Source organism: Uloborus diversus, chromosome 6, assembly GCF_026930045.1.
Source record: "Uloborus diversus isolate 005 chromosome 6, Udiv.v.3.1, whole genome shotgun sequence".
Classification (NCBI taxonomy): Eukaryota; Metazoa; Arthropoda; class Arachnida; order Araneae; family Uloboridae; genus Uloborus; species Uloborus diversus.
In genome coordinates this window covers 73,179,840-73,205,471 of record NC_072736.1, presented here as the reverse complement: position 1 = coordinate 73,205,471, position 25,632 = coordinate 73,179,840, and positions in this window count along the sequence as shown.

Below are 25,632 nucleotides of genomic sequence, written 5' to 3'. Positions count from 1 at the left end.
ATTGTGATCTGCGAATGGCATCAGTGAATGGCATTTCATCATTTGTGACGTCATCGGCAGAAGCGTAAACAGTGAAAGCGCACCGATCAATATATATATATATATATATATATATATATATTTTCAATATTAAACTTATTCGAAATATTTAAAAAATGACCAGATCCTATGTTTTTTAAGCATGTTGTTTCAGAAAAATACTTTTAAAATTTCGAAAACGACTCCATACTTTTCAGATTTTTTTTTTTTTTTTTTTTTTTTTTTTTAACGTTATTTCGCTGCCAAGTGTTACGCGTAAATAGGAATTTTGCTGTAATTGTGCAGCAATCTTTTAAAATCTTATTTCGTTAAACGATATTTCTTTTTTCCTTCTCACAAGTATGCAGTACAAAGCTTATGGAAAAGAAGTACAAAATTATTTTTATTAAAAATATGATTTATTTACCGTATAATGATTTATATACTGCAGAACAATAAAAAAAAACAATTAGGCAGTCATAGGACTGCCGACAGAAGTGAAAACTTAAAACTACAAAATAAATTTAGTGTGTTTGTGTGTGCGCGCGCACGTGTTTACGGATTGGTGTGTGTTGTGTATTTTATTTTCATTTAAAATTAATTGTAGTTTCAAAAATCAAAATTTTATAATTTGTAAATTCAAATTATCAGCTATAGTCTAGTGTTACGCTTATCAGCAATCCGAGCATCAATTATATACATTTTGGTTGGTCTATTTCAGTTCGTTTATAAAGCAAATATTGATGCAAACATAGGAAATATTTGAAAATAAATTCTTAGTTTGTGTTATTCAGTTTTCCATGCATAAAAATAATAAACAATACACATACTGAACTTTCCACGTAAGCAATTTAATGAACTACCCCTCTTCAGCCGATCATTATCGTTGGGTATCGTTAAATTAAATTATCTATTTAAAAAATCAAGTAACGGTAGATTTTTATCATCTGCAAAGTTGATGTTGAAATCCACACTCAAAATCATTGCCAAATCATCAAAGCTCTTTGTAATTTATTATGAAGTAATGCAGAAGTGTCATTAGAAAAGAAAAAAAAATTATTAAAAAAATCTTGTATTGCGTTTAGACTTATCCGGTGAAATATAAATAGCAACCATTACAATTAGCTGTCCATTTGCACAGTCGCAGAGACAAACACATGTGTCACCGATATCAGAAACATTATTGTTTTTCCCATCTCAAAAAATATCCAATGCGTCCAAAGAAGTTTTTACTTCAAAATATTATAGTATGAGTTTAAAAACGGTTTCTTCTAGAGAAGAAATGCACTGACCCGGGTGAAGATCGAACTCACGCTTACTCAGCGCTGACAGCGCTGCTGAGGTCCGCAGTTCCTGCTGAAAGCAACGCAGTAAAGGAACTGACAGAAATCGCGCATGCTCAGTATTTCAACTTTCGGTGAGGTGAAATGACGGTGTCGCGAAATGGATGATTTTTTCCCCCATCTCAAAAATGCTCAACGCGCCTAAAGAAGTTTTCACTTCAAAAGAAAACAGAGAGACTGAACTCCTTAAAACTTTTCTTAAACACTTTAATGGTGCAGTATGAGTCGTGACTACATCTTCCTCTTGAGCGCTACTGATAATAACGGTTTTCTTAAGTTTGAAATATCAATAAATCAATGGAATATTTTAACTGTTCTTTCTGCATATAAAAGGTTGAAACACACTATTATTGAAAGCGACAAAAGCTGTTCTATTTCTATAAGTGCAATGTGCGTTAAAACAGAACTTAAATCATTCGAAATGATATATTATCTCTAAATTGATTTTTTTTAGCAATTACTTACATTGCGAAACAACATTCCAATCATCCCATTCCAACCAGAGCCATTTTCTGTTCCCCAAGCACCGTCAGAAGAACGCACAAGTTCGAATCTAACAATTAAAGAAGAATTACGAGAAATCAACTTTAGTAAACAATGAATTACTTTACGCTTCAAAGTTTGAAGACATTAACCAGTTTGGTTGAAAAAAAAAGTCATTCTTAAAATAATTTCGAAGTTTTGTGGTGACTTGTGTTTACTACCTAAATCTTAAAAGCAAATAAATCAATCATTGTGAAGAAAAGAGTACATTGACGTTTAGACAAGTTCATTTTCTACCTTGGCCAAAATAGGAAAATACTGTTTTGCTTGGTGCCTTGTTTAATCCACATGCTTTAATTTTCATTCTGTTGAAATTTTCAACGTTTTAAGGACGTGATGTTTTACGGACATGTGGGAAACTCCGCTTTCAGTGGCTACGTACTTAGTCTTTTTGCGCAATTCGCTTTATATTCCATCCACCCTTTCGTCAATGAAACCTCTTTCGGCGGCTGCTGAAACAAATTTGCCGGCTGTTTTAAGCTATTTCGTTAAATATCTGCATTTCTGCTATCTATCAATTAAATCAGTCCAATTTTTGTAACTCTCTATAACTATCAATTTATGTATATCAATCTATATACTTAACTAATCTTTATTTTTTCAGTCTATATGTTTCCAATTGTTTATCTAAATATACCTATATTTATCCTCTATTTATTTCTATTTTTATATCTATGAGAAGTAACGTTAAGGGTGACTAAATGAGAAAAAAAGGCGATTAAAAATTATCTTCCAATCGTCTCCTCAAAAGATAAATTAAAGAAACGAAAGTGCACAAATGAAGAAATTACAGTCTAACCACGGATTGTATGGAATTGGCAAACGTCCAGTTAATACGAGTCTATCTGAATGATAGGGAAAAGTAAAAATTTGATGCGCGTGTTTCTGCTCATTTGAATGCGAATCTGCTTAGTTTTGAGGCTTAGATGCATATGCAAAAGCTGACATCCCAGAAAACTAATAGATGCTTCCATTTCCGCCTGTAAACTTCCATCTAATCGACGCGGTGGTCAGACTAGCGAAATTTTTTCCAACAAAATCAAATTATATCCTTTATGAACTAATTTATTAAAAATGCATTTATGTACATTAATTCATGTATTTAGAATGATAAAAAATAAGGATACATAAGGTAATAAAAAGTAAAATATTTATATAACGGAGGTAATTGTAACTGTTCACCAATTTCTTTGAGAAATTTGTTCTTACGTAAAGTTCATTGCAATTGAGAGACTTCTAACCACTTCTAAGTCTGATCCTCGGGAAGGCTTAGAACCATTTGCAGGTAGGAAGAAAGGAAAATGTTTTTGCATTGCCAACACGATAATGCTGAGATGCCGCAAATTTTTCATTAAAAAATGACGCATTTGAATCAAACCCTCTTCTAGGAGTCCACTTGTTGATTTCTCTGAGCCCAGTTCGACTGAGAACCTTTAAAAGCAAAGAAATCTCATATTTTATTGTAATTTTCAACATTCTAGTTTTTATTTAATTTTAATGATAGGGTGACTGAAAAACCCTGGACACATTTTAAAAATTCACAAAACAGCGACAAACTATTGTATAAAATATGCGGTTTTCACAAGAATAGCCACAAACTCATCACGAGTCGGAATTGTATTAACTAGATGCATGGCAATACGAGTTCAGTATATTTAAAATAGCTGCAAAACAAGAAAATCTTGTATTTATTTATTTGTGTGTGTATGTGTAAGGGGCTATTCATTAATTACGTAAGGGTTCCGAGGGGAAGGGGGTTGAAAAAATTTCGACATACTCTTACTTTGGAGGGGGGGGGGGAGTCAAACCCATTCTTACGCAATATTTTCCAAGTCGGTATTTTACATTAGAAATCGCGCGGTCAAGGGGTTTGGCAGTGATCATATTTCATATGCGTCTGGAAGGTAAAAACATGTTAAGATGAGCTGTTTTTTTTATTTGTTTTACGAAGAATGGATTAGTGTAAAATATAATAAAAGAATCGTACTATGTATGGCATGTTTTATTTTTAATTAGTATCGCATCAAATACGAAGAAATGTCGAAAAAGCATTGACAGTCTGAATTCTAAGAAATATTTCTTTGCACAAAAAAGTTTAATTTAATAATAGTGAATTTAACAATGATTCCAGTCATGAAGATTCGTTATTTTTGAAAATCGAAAGAAATCTTACGTAAGAATGGCGGGGGGGGGGGGGGGGGGGGGAATCTTACATACCCTTCCAGGAAAGGGAGGAGGATTCAAAAATTGCAAAAATCATCCTTAATTAATGAATGGCGCCTTACGCCATGGCGTCCAGCGATCCAGCGTGGTCCTGGTAATGTCTTGAGTCGTCATTCCCTGCGGATATTCCGGTCGTTAGATGCTATTTTTGAGTTCTTCTAACGTTTTTTGTAGTGAGGGTTTATAAAGATAGCAGGCACTTTTCTTGCTTTGCCATCATTTAAAAAATACTGCATGCGTATTACTATCTGGTAGACACAATTCCGAATCTTGATGAGTTAGTGGTTATTCTTGTCCAAACCACATATTCGTACGACAATCTGTTCTTTTCTGTCTTTTTTACTTCCTTTTACAAAAAAGGAAGTATTGTATTCGCGAAAAAAATTTCACTCAAAATTCGGCCTTAATTTCCATTTTGCTCACCCCCGAATTAATGTTAAGTTTTTTTTTCAACCCGAACACACGCGAATAAGTGCCTAAGAACGTATAAAAACACGAAGTATCCATTTTGGCATTCCTCGAGTTAATTACAACGAATTTTCTCATGACTTCCGTATGTACGCACGTATGTATGTATGTATGTGAGGATATGCGGATGCATGTCGCATAACTCAAGAACGGTATGTCCTAGAAAGTTGAAATTTGGTACGTAGACTCATAGTGGGGTCTAGTTGTGCACCTCCCCTTTTGGTTGCATTAGGGTGTTTTTAAAGGGGTCTTTTGCCCCTTTTGGGGGGAAATCATTGTTAATTTCGATGTAAACTCAAGTGGTGTTATAATTTGGTGGACACTTGGCGATATTTCGCCAGTCTTTTGGTCGCCAAGTTGGCGACAAATTTGGTGGTTTTTTTTTTTAAATCTGGTTTTAATTTGGCCACTGGTGGTGATATTTAGAGAGTAAACTATTGAATCACATTAAAACTGCCAATAATGGGAAAATGACATTAAAATTGGAGTAAAAGGAAGTCATGTGATGCACACATCAGCTCCTTTTAAAATGTGTCAAGGACTTTTCGCACACCCTGTACATAACGAATGAAAATTAGAATGTAACAAGTGCGTTTAAAATTTAACAGAATTAAATTCTAATTCAAACAATAACTTCTAAACGTAACTATCTTAAATTTAACTAATTTAACCTAAATTAAATTAGCGATAAATTATATCATTGATTTTAACTTAAGCAGAACTAATCTAACTAAGGGACTCACCTGCAACAAAAAAGACCCTTCTTTGCTTTTTGTAATTTTTATGGTATTTTTACTCGAAAAATGTACGTCTTCTTTAAGAAAAATCACGTTCAGAACACTCAGCGATTGTAACATCTTTTGAAGTCTTTCCTAATTCAAAAAAAAAAAAAAATTATATATATATATATATATATATATATATATATATATATATATATATATATATATATATATATATATATATATATATATATATATATACAGGATTTAAAAATTGTGATAACTTGTAGGTATGCAAACGACAAATGAACAACATTATTAAAAATGAACAAAAACAAGAACAACAATATAAGCAATTGATCTGCTTCTTCGTCAGTGGGTGGGAGCAGCATACCCTAACCGAGCCTCACAGGTTTCGGAACGCGTCGCGAGTCAGCAAGTAAACCATATAATATACATAATCAAACAACGTTTGAAAAAGATACAAAATTTCATTAATTCATTAGCGTATATTGCAAATTGCAGCTAATAAATGTTCTAAAGAACAGCCAGATATACATTTTTCTTAAAACCACAATTTATAAAAAGGACAAAATGGAATTAACGTAAATATGGCATCAATGTTTAAAGGCAACTTGCTGAATCGGAACGTCCCCACCCATACCTGCAAGGCAAAAGGAGGGTAACATTACTTCATATAAAAAGACTTAAAAAAGACTTAAAAAACTCACTGCCCCCACGAAAAATCTTGCTTCAAATTCATCCAATGAAACTTATTCGGATAAACTCAAGTCGTTCCGTAATCCAAAATCAGTACTCTTCAGTCCAGTTTGCACGGCACACAAATTCCTACATCCAACTGGAAGCGTTCCACGTGGGACTTGAGCAAGCAGTTATCATCACGGTTATTTGCATAACCGTGCATCCAAGTGTTTAGGAGCAATACTGCCGCTACTTCTGAAAAAATTGACTGTAATACCGAATGAACTTTAGAGGGAAATTGTTATTGTAAAAAAGATTAGCAAAGAAACGGAACATTTGTTTACTGTAATTTTCATTATTATTACAAGTTTTACTGAACCTGTTTAATTGTTTGATGATGATGTTGATAAAAACGCGCTTATGTAAATTGCTATGCCAGTAAGGCATAGATAAAAATAGAAAAAGGTTTGCAGCTGTACTAGAATAGTACCCATGCCAATGCCGTGGGTTTGCCTGTAGATTGTGCTATGAAAATGAATAAAATTATTGTTGAAACAAAAGTTACAGAGATTTAAAAAAAAGATCTCTGTTGATTCCGAGTTCCTCATCAAAAGAAAATAAATCGAAAATATCTTTGATGTTATTATAAAGTAATTCGATGGGAATGTTGTTGAAAAGATTCTCAAAATCAAACGTTTGAATAGATACAGGTGTGCAACCAGATTTAAGTCTGTCGATAATTTCATAACTATTATCAACAGACCAAAAATAGCTAGTATTCTTGAATTTTTCTTTGAGAAAAACAGAAATGGATTTCAAATATCCTTGTAATTTAATGTTGAAACATTTGTTTATGCTGCCCACAGTGCAGCAAATAACTCTAAATTTTATAGGAGTTTTGTGAAATTTAGGTGTTAAAAACAGGAACGGCATTTTTTTATTATTAGAAATGGAGAAAGTTTTGGTGGTTTGCAGCTGTACTATTCTAGTACAGCTGCAAACCTTTTCTATTTTTTTACGAATATAATTATGTTATCAAATCCAACAAGAGCCTGAAAATTTTTGTTATATGGATGACATTTTGGTTTTAAATTCTGATTTTACTAACGAACACAAAAACGTTTATCCTGATTGTTTATACCTTAATTGTGCAAATGAAGACGATAACAACATTAACTTTTTGGATATTAATATAAAAAATGAAAACAATGTTCTAAATTTCGATTTATACGATAAACGGAATAATTTCAACTTCAATTCTCTTTCTATACCTTACTGGCATAGCAATTTACATAAGCGCGTTTTTATCAACATCATCATCGGACAATTAAACAGGTTCAGTAAAATTTGTAATAATAATGAAAATTACAGTAAGCAAATGTTCCGTTTCTTTGCTAATCTTTTTTACAATAACAATTTCCTTCTAAAGTTCATTCGGTATTACAGTCAATTTTTTCAGAAGTAGCGGCAGTATTGTTCCTAAACACTTGGATGCACGGTTATGCAAATAACCGTGATGATAGCTGCTTGCTCAAGTCCCACGTGGAACGCTTCCAGTTGGATGTTGGAATTTGTGTGCCGTGCAGACTGGACTGAAGAGTACTGATTTTGGATTACGGAACGACTTAAGTTTATCCGAATAAGTTTCATTGGATGAATTTGAAGTAAGATTTTTCGTGGGGGCAGTGAGTTTTTTAAGTCTTTTTATATGAAGTAATGTTACCCTCCTTTTGCCTTGCAGGTATGGGTGGGGACGTTCCGATTCAGCAAGTTGCCTTTAAACATTGATGCCATATTTACGTTAATTCCATTTTGTCCATTTTATAAATTGTGGTTTTAAGAAAAATATATATCTGGCTGTTCTTTAGAACATTTATTAGCTGCAATTTGCAATATACGCTAATGAATTAATGAAATTTTGTATCTTTTGCAAACGTTGTTTGATTATGTATATTATATGGTTTACTTGCTGACTCGCGACGCGTTCCGAAACTTGTGAGGCTCGGTTAGGGTATGCTGCTCCCACCCACTGACGAAGAAGCAGATCAATTGCTTATATTGTCGTTCTTGTTTTTGTTCATTTTTAATAATGTTGTTCATTTGTCGTTTGCATACCTACAAGTTATCACAATTTTTAAATCCTAAATATTTGATATAGTTTTAAGTGCTGCAGTTTTGCGCCTCGTCTATATTAATTTTTCGTTTGTTTAAAATCTCTCTCTCTATATATATATATTTGGTTCAAAAAAAGTAAAATATTTTAAATGATGAATAAAAAAACATTTTTTGACCAAGATGATGATGATACTCGACTTTTGGTTGGAACTTTGAGGGATCATAGAACTCATCCAAACAAGTAATTATAGTAATAAAACAATTACAGTTGGCTCTCTGTTTAACGACTTTCAAGGGACCACAAAAAATCGTCCTTAAGTAGAAATCGTTCTTAAATAGAATGCTTTTAACACTATAGTGGACCATCTGGGACCGTGAAAAACCGTCTTAAAACAGAGAGAGTGGATAAATAGAGCGTCATTAAACAGAGAGCCTACTGTATAAATATTACAGTATAAATACATAAGCAATAGTAATAAACAGCTTTTAAAGAAGAATTTAAGTTTAAAACCTAAATGCCATCATGGTTAAAGAAGTGATCATACTACCCCAGGTGGATGCAAGAAAAAAATGTTGATGAACCTATTGACATGTTTGAACTTCTTGAAAGAGTAGTTGAAATCTGGTGTTAGAACTGTTAGTAATATTCCCGTTTTTTGGAGACAATCGGCAACATAAGGATCTGAAAACAAAAACTTATACTAGTAAAAATTATTTTAAGATCTCGCAAAAAATGAGCATGTTTTACTTTAACTGGAATAACGCATTCATTCGTGTACAGGACGTTTCACATTGAATCTATAGAAAGAATAGTTGGAGCAAACCTAACCCAGAAGTGCCGTAATGATGTGATTAGGATCTACGTAGCCTTCACAATGCTGTCAGATTAGATTTGTCTCAACCATTGAATACCACATAGTAGGGGAACGTGGGGCAACTTGAAATGGTCAAGATGACTGAGCTTTTCCAAAGTGAACAAATTAAAAATTTGTTTTGAAAGTTACAGCGCATAAAGAAAGAACATTGTATTTTATGTTAAAACTTGCATTGAAACATTATTTTTAATTTTTGGCAATAAAATAGCGCCTTCAAAAAAAAAAAAAAAAGAAAGAAAGAAAAAAAGTGGAAATTTTTCACTTTTTTTTTTTTTATGGGGCTAAGTGAAAAATGAAATACTTTTCGAATGTAATATTTTCTATTCGATTGTGAAAAATATTTTGAACAAATTAAAGTGCAAATAAAAAGATAATTGAATAAATGAAAAGATAATGAAACAATAAACCTGATAAATAAATAAGTTAATTAATTAATACACGAGGGAAAATTTATGAGTGAACAAAATAGTGAATGAGTAAGAAAATAAGGGAATGAATGAAGTAATAAGTAAATTATTGCATAAAAGAATGTAAATAAATAATTTAATAAATGAATACGTAAGTGATTTAGTAAATTATTGAATAAGTAAACGAACTGAAATATTTCACTTTGCCCCATCCACTTTTCCCACATGCACTTAACTAATTTTGAAAAACATTTGAAATACAAATGAGCTAAATATTAGCTAAATAAATACTGCACCGAAAATTAGAAGGTCCCAATTAATGTTCAAATTATTTAAAAGAAGAACTTTATCATTTGATAATATCGAAATAATTTTTGACTTACAACAAAATATTACAAATTGAGTATCCTTTTTTGAAAATTGCTAGGATTGTCATATGCTTTGATTTTCAGAGGTAATTTTTTCTTGACTGGAATAGCCTACATGTGTTACTACATAGTTAAAGTATTGCTACGTAAGGTGCGCTAAAAGCCAGAGTAAATATTTCACCATTTCACTTTGCCCCACATTCCCCTACTTATCGTGTCATCGATGGGATGAACATTTAATACCTATAAAAACTTGGATAGCTAAAAAGTTATTGTACGTTTGATTTGTTAAAATATAGGAATTAGAATGTCTAAAGTTGTGCTTTCTTTTTGCCCCCTTAATATGGAACGTCCAGTACTTCTTTCTAATACTCCCTGCGTTTTAATTATCAAAGATAAAATTCTCGTAATCTCATATTTGTCTCCTAGTATTTGTTTTACGAAAGCAAAAAACATTTGTTTTTCAGAATATCAGTTGACTAGATGTATTCATAGTGTAAGAAAGTGCAAGTTGTTTTCCGTACGTAAGCACTGTGCTGGCAGAAAAAACGGTTTTACAGAAATCATTTGCAATGGAGTTGTTTACTTCAGTCAAAAGTACTACTTTTAGTCACAGAAATTGATAGAACAAGCAAAATAATAATAATAATAATAATAATAAATAAATAAATAAATAACATGGACCCAGAAATTACTTTCATTTTCCCAACAGTTATTTTTTAATTAATTGTTTTAAATGCTCGATTTTTCAAACAAGGCGTGGCCTTTATGACGTCACAAATGATGTCCTTTGGCGCATTTTTCATTGCTTTTCCACGTTATGATAATCAAGCAGCGAATTAAAAATTGCCTTTACGCTTGCTATTAACCATATCGTTGCCAGTACACGTGAGTAAAGATGCGAATTAAATATTGCGCTCTTCTGAATGGCATTTCATCATTTGTGATGTCATCGGCAGAAGCGTTAAACAATGAAAGCGCACCGATTGAAGTAATTTTTTAAAAACATTAAACTTAGTCAAATTATTTAAAAATGGTCAGATCCTATGTTTTTAAGCATGTTCTTTCAGAAAAAAATACTTTTAAAATTTTGGAAACGACCCCATTGAGAGTTAACACAGTCCAGTTTAAATGCAATGTATGTACACAAAATTGCATATTTTTGCTTCTTTCAATATTTCTTCTGACTAAACGCATTAATACTGGTATGCAGGGGTTCCCAAACTTTTCTGATTGTCAGCACCATTTGAAGAATTAGAATTTTCTCACGACACCCTTGTCTTTATCTATTCCACTAGACATATTGATGTACGTGGCAAGGACGTATAGAAGGGAGGGAAAATTTTAAATAAAGGTTATTATTTAGTTTCAGTTTGCTCATAAATAATTTCCAAACTTTTAGCTACAAAAAAAGAAGAATAAATAAATAATGATAGTGATAATAATAACTACAATACGTTAGATCAGTGATTTCCGAACTGGTTGCCGCAGGAAGAGGTGAGGTGTGCCTCGAAGTGTCCATGGTAGCAATACTATACAACCATGAGGAAATTCTAATTCGTCAAAGGGTGCCGCGAATCGTTAAAGTTTGGGAACCCTGCGTTAGAGAGCACCAGGCAATGGTGCTCAGAAAGTGTCAGGGGATCCACACCCCTTACTCAAGAAGAGAACGTGTCTTGGGAAAGTGAAGTTATTTTAACAAAAAGAAAAGTAAATAATATTGTGGAGAAAATCTCAATTTTTTCCAAAAGAAATGTGTAAATCAAAATTTTTTTAACAGATGAAGATTATCGCTTAGCAAATTAAGTTCCCCTCTCTTTCCTTCACCCCTCCCCCGTTTTTCTACTCAGTCTGAAAAGAAGGGTCTTCAAAGTGCTTCTCTCCTTAACTCTCGTCCCATGCAAGAAATTTAAAAAAAAAGTTTTAGTTGTTCGGTTGGAATAACAATGAAAAATTGATGTCCTAAAAATGCATTTATTCAGGCGTTTTTCGGACATCAATTTCAAAACATTTCTGGAGGAGGGTCTCCAAACCACCATTCTGTCACTAAGGTTACTAATAAAATTAGTCTGATAATTGTGTCTTTAAGATTTCAATTTTGAAAAATTTCGGAGGGAGATCCCTAACCGCTTCTTACCTCTAAACATCTCCAAAGATAACCTGAAATTGCATTTTACCTTTGAGGGGAGGATTCTCGAACTATTCCTTTCCAAAGATTACCTAATGTTGGGAAAAAATAAAAAATCTGGATTGCTTTTGAAAAGAACCTTAAAATAAAAGTTTTCAAAAGTTGCTGACTATTCATCAAGTAATTACGTTTAACATCTCCTATCTATTTCATTCCCACCGCCCCCATTTTTTCCCCTTCTTCCTAGTCGGTCTAAAAATAAGTAAGTCTTCAAAATTCTACATTTCGCAAGCCCCCTCCCCTCACCAATACCATTAAAGTGCATTTCAAATTTCGCTCTCAGGGCTTCAATGTCGAAAAATTTCCAGGGGACATTTACCAAACGCCTTGCCTTCTAACAGCATCGAAAATCATTTAAGATTTCTTTTATGGAGTTTCAGTTTTGAAAAATTGGCCGAAACCCTAACGCTGCTAAATATGGTCCACAATCGCGTTTTTAAGACTTCAATTACGAAAAAATTTCGGATGAGGGCCCGACTGTCCCCATATCAAATCTGAAAATGAAAAAACTACAATTTCGATAAATTGGGCGGAGGAGTGATCGATTTCACTCTGTTTTTTAAAAAAATTCGGTCGGGAGCAACTTCAAAAAGTCCCATTATTTTCATTACCCTAACGTCAACAAAAATAACTTGCAAGGGCGTTTTAAGGATTAGACTTTCTAAAAATTTCCGCAGGAGGCCCCATGAATTTTTCGTCCCTGTAGCATCACCAGAGACCGTCTAAAACTGCGTTCTTAGAACTACAATTTTCGAAAAAAAAAATCCGGACCCCCCACCCCCATTACAAGCGAGAATTTTTTTAAGAATCCCTCCTAAAACTAGTTCTTGGTTGCGCCACTGGGTGACAGTATGAAGTCCTTGTCCCATCTCGAAAAAAAAAGAGAGACGATCAGGGCAGTGTTGCCCCCCCCCCCCCCTTCCCAGACTATTTCTACAAAAATTGAGAGAAGAAATAGAGGCGGTACAGTAAAAGTTATTCGTGTTTGCCGCCTATTTCTTTCTCTCTCAATTTTTAATTTAAATTTTATTGGCTGCTTTAGCATTACCCTAAATATGAAGATATTAAGATAAACTGCTATTTTTTAGTGTTTCATTTAAGAAATATTTACTTATTTTATTTCATATATTTAACATTATTTGCTCCAAATATTGCAAGTTTGTATGCTCGAATTTAAAAGCAATTTTGAACAATTACAGCAATAACAAAAAAAGCTTTCAAACATTTTAAGCTTTTTATTTAAATCTTTTAAATTTTTCATTTGAGTAAAACAGCTAGCATGTTTTAAAATGTCTGTACCTGAGAGCCGGAACAACGTAAGTCACACAATCGTGACTTTGCAGGAGAGAGGAAAAACGATTGTCTGGCGTATGCAAAAGATTGGACGCGAGCTGTTTCAACGCTGGTAATTAATTACAAAGATTTTTTATTTTTTTATTTTTTAGAATTACGTTCACATAACTCAATGTTTATTAGAATGGGGTCGTTTCCAATATTTTAAGAGTATTTTTTCTGAAAGAACATGCTTAAAAACATAGGATCTAACAATTTTTTAAATAATTTGCTTAAGTTTAATACTTAAAAAAACAAACAAAAAAAACCTTAAATCGGTGATCTTTCATTGTTGACATTTCTTGCCGATGACATTACAAATGATGAAATGCCATGCTGTGTTGCCATTCACAGTACAAAATATTTAATTCGCATCTTTACTCACATGTATTGGCAACGATATGGTTGATAGCAAGCATAGAGTGCAATTTTAATTCGCTTCTTGATTATCATAATGTGGAAACGCGGTACAAAGATCCGCCAAAAAGCATCATTTGTGACGTCATCTAGACCACGCCTTTTTGAAAAATCGGACATTTAAAAAAAATAATTAAAAAATAACTGTTGGGAAAATGAAAGTATTTTCTGGGTCAATGTTATCTTTTTTTTTTTTTTTGCTTATTCTATCAATTTCAGTGACCTAAAGTACTACTTTTCACTGATGGAAACAACCCAATTCTACATAGTATGCCCTAATAATCTCTGCACTTTAGAGCCAGAAGGACGTAACAGTGTGGTAATTTTACAGTAGAGAGGAAAAACTTTTTTCTGATGCATGCAAAGGATGAGAAGCGTGCTCTTTTAAACCTGGTAAAAAAAATCAAAAAGATTTCTTTTAAGAATGGGGTCGTTTCCAAAAATGTTTAAGTTTTTTTTTTTTTTTTTTGAAAAAGCATGCTTTAAAACATAGGAGCTGAGCATTTTTTAAATAAACTGACAAAGTTTAATGTTTTAAAAAAATTATATTAATTGGTGCGCTTTCATTGTTTACGCTTCTGCACATGACAACACAAGTGATGATATACAATTCACTGATGCCATTAGCGTAGAGCAATATTTAATTCGCTTCTGAATTGTTATGACCTGGAACCGCGGTGGACAGCAAGAGTATACATTCAGCGTGCCAGTGGAGTAGTGCCAAAGTGTATCACTTGTGACGTCATAAAGGTCACGCCTTGTTAAAAAATCGGACATTTTAAAATATTAATTAAAAATTAAATGTTTTGAAAATAAAAGATTTTTAATCGCTCCATGTTATTATTTTTTCCCTCATTTTATCAACTTCAGTGACTAAAAGTATTACTTTTGACTGATGGAAACAACCTCATTACGTTCACACGGGTCGATTCGGAATAGGCTTCGCAATTTTTGGACTTAGTCAGTCTGGCTATGAGATACAGACGTACATATATTTGAACTATTAACTCATTTTGTTGCCATTCTTCTTCCAAATTGCAATCACGCGAGCAAATGAGCTCAAAGAACATTTTCCATCTTTGTTAGAAGAGTTACTTCAACGTATCTTTGTGTGGGGCTGCAAACTCACAAGTTACAGCAGACATATTAAACTGTACCTGCTTGAAATGGGGATCAGAGCGGACAACCTTCACACACTCATGTTCAAAATTAAGTTCACAAACATGTTGAGGAAGAGAATATTTGACGTATGGACTGGCCCTCAAGGTCTGCGGTTCTCAATCCGATTGAACATGTTTGGGATGGTATAAGAAGAACCATTTCACAGCCTAACTCCCTACCCTCCAAGAGTTAAAAGCTGCAATTTTAGAAGAATGGACTTTGTTGCCCCAAGTATTTATTGAAACCTTCGTAAACAGAACGAAAGTTTGTTGTGAAGCTTGTGTTGCAGTGCACGGGTCACACTGCATTTAGACCATTGAGAAGATATAAAATGGAGGGCGTGGAGACTTTCATTCATGAAACCAAGACCCCAAGTCACGTGATAGATTTTAAAGCAAAGCATTGTGGAAGAAATCAGGTTTCTTGCGCTAGTTTTGTACGAAACGTAGCAACCATTCGTCGTTGTTGAGTCACGTGACTTGGAGTCTTATGGTCAGCTTTTGCTTAGTCAATGATTGGAGTTGCATTTTATTTAATGCTCTAAGATTTAGACAGGCTTTTCCCGAGATAAATATTTTATCTCTGATTTATAATTTAAGACTCTTTGATATACCCTGTTTCTTAATTCCCAATTAATACCCTTTCCATGTCGTTATGTTTCTATGTTCTTCCTCCCACTCTAATAACACAGTGAGTAGTTTTTCAGTTCTCACAGATTTTATGTTTGTGACCTTAATTTTGGACAGGAGTGTAGATAAGATAATCAGCAAAAGATGTTATTTTCTTAAACAGACAGAAGAATCAAAGTGGAGATTCAATGAAACTCTGCAGTGATTTTCATATAACTATATTTCTTACTATTGAACTTAGTTCTTTATTATATTTGCCAGTTTGTGTTTTGGAAAGTTATTTTATGAACGTTTTTGATTACCAGAAATTTCAACTGAATTCTTACCTTGTGTCTCAACTTGCAGTAGTAAGATCCATCGCCATTTCAGCAAATCGTTAAATAAATCTGACAAAAACTCGCAAGACAAGGTCGTATTTGAGCTGGAAGATGCGTAACCAAGAAAAGCTAAAAAGTAGGGATAAGAAGTGTTACTTTTTTTTCAAAGTCTATTTTCATCAGTTTATTAAACATGTAAAGTAGAGGTGCGACATCGATGGCAAAAGATCGATATTTCAAAACATCGATGTTAGAAATTAAAACATCGATGGTATTGATACATCGACCAAAAAACATCGATGTTTTGAAACATCAATCTTTTTTCAATGTATAACATACATTTTTGAATATACTACACTAATTTAAGCAATACAAAAGAATACATATCCGACGAATATATTGAAAATACTGAACCTCAAATCATGAATACAATTTATTAAGAACAATTTCGCAACATCTTGGTATTATTGTAGGGCAAAAACTGATAATAAGACAAGCACCGATTAATACAACTAGTCATAGTAATAAGGAAATATTTTCAAACTGAATGAAACTAAAAGTAAATTTACATCAAAAAAGAATCTAAGAAAAATGTATCATAGCACTTATCGTGTGTTTAATGATGAGAAAAAGTTGTGCTAATTATTTTAAAAATACAAACTTAATTCTAACAATTATTTTTAAGAGCAAGAAATATGTGTTGTACTGTTAGTTAATAATTAAACACAAATTGTATGTAATAGAGGGACGACTTGTTGGGGGAAGTCGATAAGTAATCCCGAATATTGGTGTTGACAGTTGGAGAAAAAGAAGTTTGTTTACTTTGTTCCCCAGAAGCGCATTTCTCTTTTCACAGACAATCCCACCAGTTAGAGAAACATCTCTTTCCGATGGAACAGAAATTGCCATTACTATCAAATACTTTAAAGCAACTTTTACCAGCTCTCTCTAATACCAGTTATAATTTTCACCCTAGTAACGTATAGGATATCCCTTTAGTTTAAAAACTGGGGCCTTGAAATAGACTACAAGTTCTGACATCAGACTACCAGTATAAGACTCTTCCAATAGCTTTGACCTTTTCCTCGCTCTCTAGTTAATCTTTTACTATCTTGTAGCGATCTTCCCAAAAATCATCTACTACACAGAAAAACTGATCTTATAAAATGGGTACAATTTTTTTTTTTTTTTTTGGCAACTCCATAAGTAAACTTAATTACCTAACTAGAAAATTGGAGCAAATTTTATGATAATTTTCAATTAAAATGCAAAAACATCAACATCGAAAAAACATCGAAACCAAAACATCGATGGTCCAAAAACATCGAAAGAAAAAAAAACATCGATGTTTTAACAAAAGCATCGATGTTTCCAAAACATCGACATCGATGTCGCACCCCTAATGTGAAGTAACCATTTGTAATGCTGATTTCAGATCGAACACGACGGCAACAAATATGTTTTATTATAGACATGTAGATATCACTCTACTGCAAGGTTTTATCTGCGCCATACATGATTCCATAACGCAATCAACAAATCATGGACGTTAGGATAAAATAACTTTTTAATGATGAATCAAAGGACAACCAATAAGTATGCGATTGGAAACCAAATTTGTCTTCATCAAAGTATGTAGAACAAATAAAGTGCGCAGAATACTTACGACAAATAATCTTTTCCGCAGTCAGTGTGAAATTAGCATAAAATAAGTTTTACATATGCAACACATTTGATAAAAAGAAACTGAATTGCAGGACTGGCCGACAGAAGCTCAACTTTTATTGAATAACACTAGACACTAGGGGGCTTCACCCGCGGACCGCTGACGCTCACCAACCCCCGAAGATTGTTTCGCAATCTTATTTGATTCGAAAAGATTTGAGTCGTCAATTAAAAAGAAGCAGATTAAAAACGCATTATGAGTTCCCTTTGGAACAAAAACACCCCCTTCCCCGGGTTTCAAAATAACTTGTACCAACTTGCAGAGCCGTAAGTGCTAACGGGCTCCTGAGCATTGCAAAACTGCAGTTTTGTACGTTTAAGTCGCTTTCATATTCGTGGTCTCTAGTAATATATTTTGCTCTTTAGCTTAGGGCTTGACTTGAGCTGAGCCTAAGATTTTCCGTTAAAATCGAAACCCTTAAAATTTCTGAATAAGAAAGAAGAAACAAACCAGTCGAAAGGACGTGACTATGGAAAGGCCGAACATAACACCAAATAATTTGAATGAAGATGAGAGTTTTCGAACTAGATTAAAACGGACTTTAACTTTTTTTTCCTTTGGAGATATAAGCTTTTTTCGACCACAGATCGAGTTAGGTCTAGAGTAAAAAAACGCTCTTTCTTGTGGTGTCAAAAAGATAACTGTAGGACAATTCCTTCACTTTTTACTGATAGATTTAATGAAGAAAGTAATGCCTAAATTTCAGCTTAGCCTAAAAAAAATCGAGCTAAAACGCAAATAACTCCCGCCGTAATTAAGTTAGAGCATTAAAAAAAAAAAAAAGAAAGAAATGCGTAGAACGCGGAAAATTCCACTTTTCCCAACGATGTATAATATTAATATGTACAAGTAATTTTCACTCCTTTAATAGGCAATTTAAGCGAAATTTGATCTTAAAAAATTATTTACCAAGCACTAACTCAAAATTAAAAAAACAAAACCTCAGGTGCAAACCACCAGGGCTCGAAGTAATTTTGTACAAAATTTCAATGTTTTTGGTGCTATGGGGTCTGCTGGACGCAGGCCCGCCACAAATTTCTCTTCGGAATTTCTTCGACCATACTTTTTTTTAATATAAAGACATAAGCTTATAATGTTGAAGGTAAATTGAAACAACAAATCTAATTGCTTCAGTTAAATTTATCAACATAACATTATTATATTCAACGTTAGAAGCTTATGTTATTCAATAAAACATAGCTTCAGTAGGCCAGTCCCACGACTGTTTTTTTTTTCAATCAATTTTTTTTAGCAATCACATTGCTTGTTGTTTTCATTTGACCTTTGAATGATGTTCCTATGCTTTTATTTCCCCCCCCCCCTTGCCTCCCTCTGCAGCACCACCGTCGACCGGCCTCACGATGCTGCTCCTCTTGCGAAAACCGTCTCCAGGTATATATCCTACACACACACGCATACAAACACACCTACACACACACACGTACACTACACACATACGTACGCACATACAAACACACATACACACCTACACACACACTCACACTCATGCCTGCACAGAGACACAAACACACACGTCTACATACACACACACACACACATTCGTGATTGCGAGAAACATAATTTGAATTCCAGATGTCAAATTAGTTCCTAATTTTTTTTTTTTTTTTTTAAATCAAAAACATATTACTCGTCCGGGTGGGTTTGAACCACCAATCTTTCAATTAACAGCTGAACCTTCCTGCCGATTTCGCTATGGAGACTTCGCTACAGATGAATTGTTAATCGATTTTATATGAACAAAGCTCTGCATATACGCGTCGAACGCTACAACATTTATGTCGTTTAATTTCTGTTCCCTCCGTCCGTGCACAATGCCCCATGTAAGACACATAGCTTCAACAAAAACAAAAACTTTAAACGTAATAACTAAAATCTGCTGAAGCGTGTTTTTTTTTTTTTTTTTTTTTGGTTTATGCTGTTTTACGTCGGAAAAAGGATTTTATTAGTTTTTCAATTTACATAACTTTCTCATACAGTCCTTTGAAATGGGTGTCTTCATTATTATTGCTTGTAGTAGTAAGATTTACTAAGGTTATTCTATTCTCAATTAAAAAAAAAAATCCTTAATGCAGAATGCTTATATTTTCGAATATTATATTAGTCAATAAATTGTTTGTTAGTTAAAAAATTATTTTTAAGTACAGGTGTCCCTCGTATAACACGGTTAATTCGTTTTGTGTAGTATCGAAACCGTGTTATACGAAACTTTTTTTTTTTTTTAAATAATATTTTTACCCATTTTTAATGTTAATTATGTATGTGCATGAGAAAAATCAGGCTAAGATGTATCGTGTTATATCGAAACCGTGTTCCGTGTTACACCGAAACCGTGTTATAGGAGACTTAAAAATAATGTAATTCCAGTTATGTGTACTATGTTGTATCGAAACCAAGTTTCATAAAAACAAAGTAAAGTTTTAGATTATAAGCAAAAATTAACAGAATATATTTTTAAAAAAATAAATAAATTCCGTGTTTTATAAATATAACATTCGTGTTTTATCAAAACCGTCTAGTATTAAATTCAAGTCTCGTACCGTGTACTATCGAAACCGTGTTGTAGAAGTACCGTGTCATACGAGGGACTCCTGTACATTTATTGTTTCGTAGTACAAACAAGTTAATAGATATAGATATTGAAAGAAATGATAAATTTTGATTCCATGATAATATACATATATGTGTCTAAAACTAAGTCACAACTTAACTTTTTTTTTTTTTTTTTGGTCTCTTTTTTTTTCATTATTATTATTTTTTCGTTTCAAAAAATTCAGAAAATTTGTTTAAATATCCCGTTCCTCGAATAATTTGAACCCCAACTCTGGTCATTTCCAACCTAACACACTGAAAATGTGAAGTTTTTTTTAAACTTCAATTTAATTAAATAACTCAAACATAATATTTGAGATAATGTTTTCGGAAAAAACTTACAAATGCAGAGTAGTATTTAGTGTAACTTACCAAAAGTAATAAAAAACCCTTTTCCAACAATCATCTTCTTGTGTTGCGTGAAAAATTGCTACTAAAACTTGTTGGGATGCTTTTCTCAACACTTTATGAGCAGCCAGCTATGTTTTCTTGAATTTTCAAAGACACGAAATAGCATTTGAATCATATTAAACATAAAGATTTATCTCTTCTTCTGCTTTTCTTCGTTTTCTACAAAAGATAAAAATTCACCACCTAGTTTATCTGCAACCAGTAATCATGTTCTTTTATTAAACAGAAGTTTAACAAATCTCCCCAAAACCATTTCCACCACAAAGTACCCAGACAAAAGAACAAAAATTGGATTAATGAAGATACGCCCAAAAGAACTTGCAGCAGCTGATAGTGTTCCCAAGGGCCTTTTTCTCAGTATGTGACTGCACTTGTCAAAAATATGAGAAACGTATGTCTCGTTTTCACAAAGCATAAAAATAAAAATGTTAATTTCACTTTTCATTTAAAAAATTGCTTGCAAGTTTTATTGCTAACTAGCTGTACCCGCACGGCTTTGCCCGTAGTAGAAGATTAAAAGGTCATTCGCTTCGCCTGTATATTTACAAATAATGGATGATGAATTTCTCGCCGATTTGATATGTTAATTTGCTCGTCCATGTTATAATAATTTGCTCGGTAAAATGTTCTAAGAATCAGAATAGAAAAGAACAAAATCGAATTTTCAAAAAACCGCTTCGCGGCGCACACCCCTATGCTACAAATTAATTTTGTGCCAAATTTCATGAAAATTGGCCGAATGGTCTAGGTGCTATGCGCGTAACAGACAGATATCCAGACACACAGACTTTCAAGTTTATTATTAGTGAAGGATAAAGAAAATGGGGTCTGAACCTTAAGGAGTTCCAGCAGAATTTTTCCATGCAAAAAAAACTGGCATGGTCACATTCAGAAATTTGACGTAGCCAAATGTTATTATTATTACTCATTAGGGCCCGGATTATAAGCACCATAAAATCACTTAAATATTCATTCAAATATAGACTAAAAATCTCTAAAATATGCGCTAAAAATTTATAAAGAAATGTAGGGGAGAGTGTTGTACCTTGGGATACTGCTAATTTCCAAGAATCTATTTGTAGCAGCCACGTTTTTGTAATCTCCAACAGCAACCGTCACCCCTAAATGGTGCCATAGTAAAAATCAGCATCAAATGAGAAAAATTGAGGATTTGGTGGGAGAAAGAAAATTTCACGACTCCAAAGTAAATATTTTCTTCATTTTTATTTCATTTTCTACCTTTGTATTTGTAAATTTAATCAAGTGAATTTCATTTTGTTATAAAAGAGAAGTACTTTAAATATTTTGCTTATGAGAAAATAATGATAGTGCATCCTGATTGACCATCATTTTGGTTTTTCTTAAACCACGTAGTGATTGTACCTTGGGACAGCCAAACATTTTTTTACCTTAGGACACATTCCAATGTACAACATACGCATGGTTCTTAATAATAAAGATATGTTTAGGAGCATGGAACAATGTTCTAATCTTATGTAGTCTTTCAAGCACATTTAATGTTAGATAATAACTCATAATTCATTATTCATAATTAATTATTCATGATTTAACTCACTTCCATGAAAAAAAAAATTTTTTTTGTTTTCTACTGCAAAATTGATTCAAGTATATGGCTGTTTTCTGAATCATAAAGACTCCCATAGTACAACAGGATGTGCCCCAAGGTACAATAGGATGTTGTACCTTGGGACAGCTTGGAAATTTTACTTTAAATAGCTGGCAATATTTTGCTTTCAAACTGTTTAAATTTTAAAAAGTATATTGCATAGAAGTATGTTGAGGTTGTTCAATGAGTATTTTAGATTTTAAATTTGATTCAAATAATTGACGTTTAAAATTAAAATATGAAAAATGTCCCAAGGTACAACACTCTCCCCTTCCAATTAACTGCTACTGACATAGAGAAAAATAAATAAAAGGGGAAAAAATATATTTTTGAATTTCTACTTCTTGAATTTCAATTATGTTTTAAACATATAAGGCAGTGAGAAGCAAAGGGATCTAAGTGGCAAAATTAAAAATTTGGAGATAACCCGTACACATGGTAGGTGAACTTCTCCTCTGTCTTGGGGCAAGAGATAATACTAGTAGACCTTTTAGTTGTTGTTATACACAGGGCTGCGGAGTCGGAAGGAAAATGGCCGACTCCGACTCCTGGATTTTAAAACGTCCGACTCCGACTCCGGATATTTTAAAATTGTTTTTAATTGTAATTTTTTAACTCCCTCTCTCCCTTCAGGGGAAATGGGAAAACCTCTAAACAGAGATTGAAATATTAATTCCTTTTTATGAAAATTTCGCATTTTGTTTTTATTGTAAACCCAAGACGCATACAACGTTAGCAATTAAATTTCCCAATAATTACGAGTTAGAAAGTGAGATGACTAAAAAATCCCTTTTAAAAAATTTGAAAAGGATTATCTGTAATTTGTCCCCCTTTAATGTTTAACAAATAGATATTGATCAAATCGTGTGCTTCCAATTTTTGAAAGATGTAACTTGAGAGAAAAAAAGTTTTTTTTCTAAATCCAAGTTCTTGAGAGGGGTTGGTTTTCCCCGGGTGACACCCATCTGATAGATGATACCCAAAGTTAATTTCAGAGTTTATAAAAATTATAAGTATTTTAATTCTGAAAATTTTCGCGAATATATTTTAAATTATATTTCATCAATAAAATTTCAACGAAAATAGGACACATATACGTCAGGAGCTAATTTTACACATAATGCGGCGGTATACAAATTTGTACGAATAGCTTTTACTATACCTAAATTTTTAATTTAAGTTTTATTGCCTGCTTTAGAATTAACCTTAATATGAAGATTCTAAGATTAACTGCAATTATTGAGTGTTCTAATCAAGAAATCATTTACACTTATTTCGTTCCATACTTTTCAGTGAGAACCAAGCTTATAGAAATAGTCTTAATAAAGAAAAAAACATTAGATTATTTCATCGAATCTTTTGGATTCATGCTTTCGCGCCAGAACATTTTTGAATTTGCCGATCACTCTTAAACGTTTCAACCTTAGCTACGGGCCTCGACTTACTAATTTGTTACGTTTCTTTTACTATTTTATACCTGAGATCGAACAAAACACTATATTTCTATTTTTATTTGAAGTGATTACTTGAAAATGTTAGGTAACAAAACCGTTTGCTGACAGTTGCTATTAGTTAAGTTAAAAAGCAAGCAAACTAGGGGACGGCTACAGAAAGTTCAGTAAGCACTCAAGGTAGCTGACTGCCATAATGGCAGTTATTTTCTCATTAGTATCTTTTTATACATGTAATCGAAGCAATTGGTAATCAGTTTTTAAAAAATGCAAGGAGAGTCAATGAAAAGGAAAGGAAAAAAGAAGCTCGGAGTCGGAGTCGGCATGTTTTCTAACGACTCCGACTCCTTTACCGCAAAATCAGTCTGATTCCGACTCCACAGCCCTGGTTATACAGCATGATTTAGAAACAAATTTCAATGGAAACCTACCTAGGATGTTATCTTTAAACGCATTTTACTCAAAACTTAAAAATGTCCACTTACATCCCTTTGCTTCTCGCTGCCTTATATGCATACCAGAAAATACAAATAACATTTATTCAAAGGAGTGGAGTAATACCTTAGCTTGTGAAAAATATCCATCCGATCAAACTTGTGTTAAGCAATCTAAATTAGAGTCGCTGGCTCTTCTAAACCTCTCCGTAAAATCTTACTCGGAGAAATCGCAGAATCTGTGGCAACACAAGGGGTGTATCTGGGAGGGTCTAACTCGATTTTTTTTGCACTTCTAATTGGTCTGATTTCATGATCGACAGCGTCAATCATTGAGTTGTTGAAAGGACAGTCGTAAATCTAAGCTGTCCCCATCAGTACTCCTTTGCGGTCGGACGAGGGCAGAGAGCTAAAAGAAGGATTCTGTTCCAAAACATGTCCCCCTCCCCCCTCCGGCCTGTTTCTCACCACGACAACAGATCGGCGTAGCGGAAAGAACTCACGAGTATGAGGGTGAAGAAAAAAGAATCCAATTCTCCTATTCCATTCTACCACCCTTCTCACTTTTACTTGAAAATTTTGGAACCGCGGGACAATTCTCCACATTTACTCTTCGAATCGAATTCTGTATTTGTTTTGCAATTCATGGGCGGCATAATCTTCATTTTTTTAAAATTTGTTTTATATTTATTCGTTCAGTTCATTCATTTATGTATTTTTCAATATATAATTGAGGGAGAGGGGGCGAGCGGAACACTGATGATTTTTATAACTTTATCAATAAAAGATTACTTTGCTTTTTACAGAAATTTCTGAAACTATTTTTGAAAAGAAAAGCAAAACAATCATAGAAAAATGTCGAAGAACTTCTGCGGATGTCGGTGTGAGCATGAAATAAAAACATTTGGTAGTTGTGTAGTTAGGTTTGCTGATTGCTAGTTTGATGAATGTTACAATTAATAAAAAAGCAAAAAGAGTAAATCTTTCGAAAACACTCACGCCCTGTACAAGGATTTTTTGTGCAGTTTTTAATTAGAAAATTACACTGTTGTTTTGTCTATGAATTTTCTGCGCATCAAAAGAGGAAAGAAAGAAACTGACGAATCTGCATGTTGGCACGATAGAAAACAGGAAGAGAAAAAAAATGCTGTTGTCTTGTTAGTGATCAGAAGGATACCATATTACCAGTGGCGCACAGGAATTTTTTAAGGGGAGGGTCCAAGGTCGAAAGTCTCATTCCATTAATAGGCCGTCAAACATATTGATTTGATTTTATCGATTCCCGAGAACAGAAACAGTAAAAAATAAGCTAATGAATAAATGATTAGCGTTAAGTAAATAAATAACCAGAAATTAAATAATTTACGCTTTTATTTTTCTCACAATTAAAAAATGAATTCAAGTTCAAAGGATCTCATTTTAATCTGTAATCACAAAACTAAAAACATAGTTATTACTGTGTATTCATTTATAATCCCCGTTCTTCTTCTCATAGGCTAAGTGCACAATATTTTAAAAAATCTCTTAACATGAGGGTTTTATTTT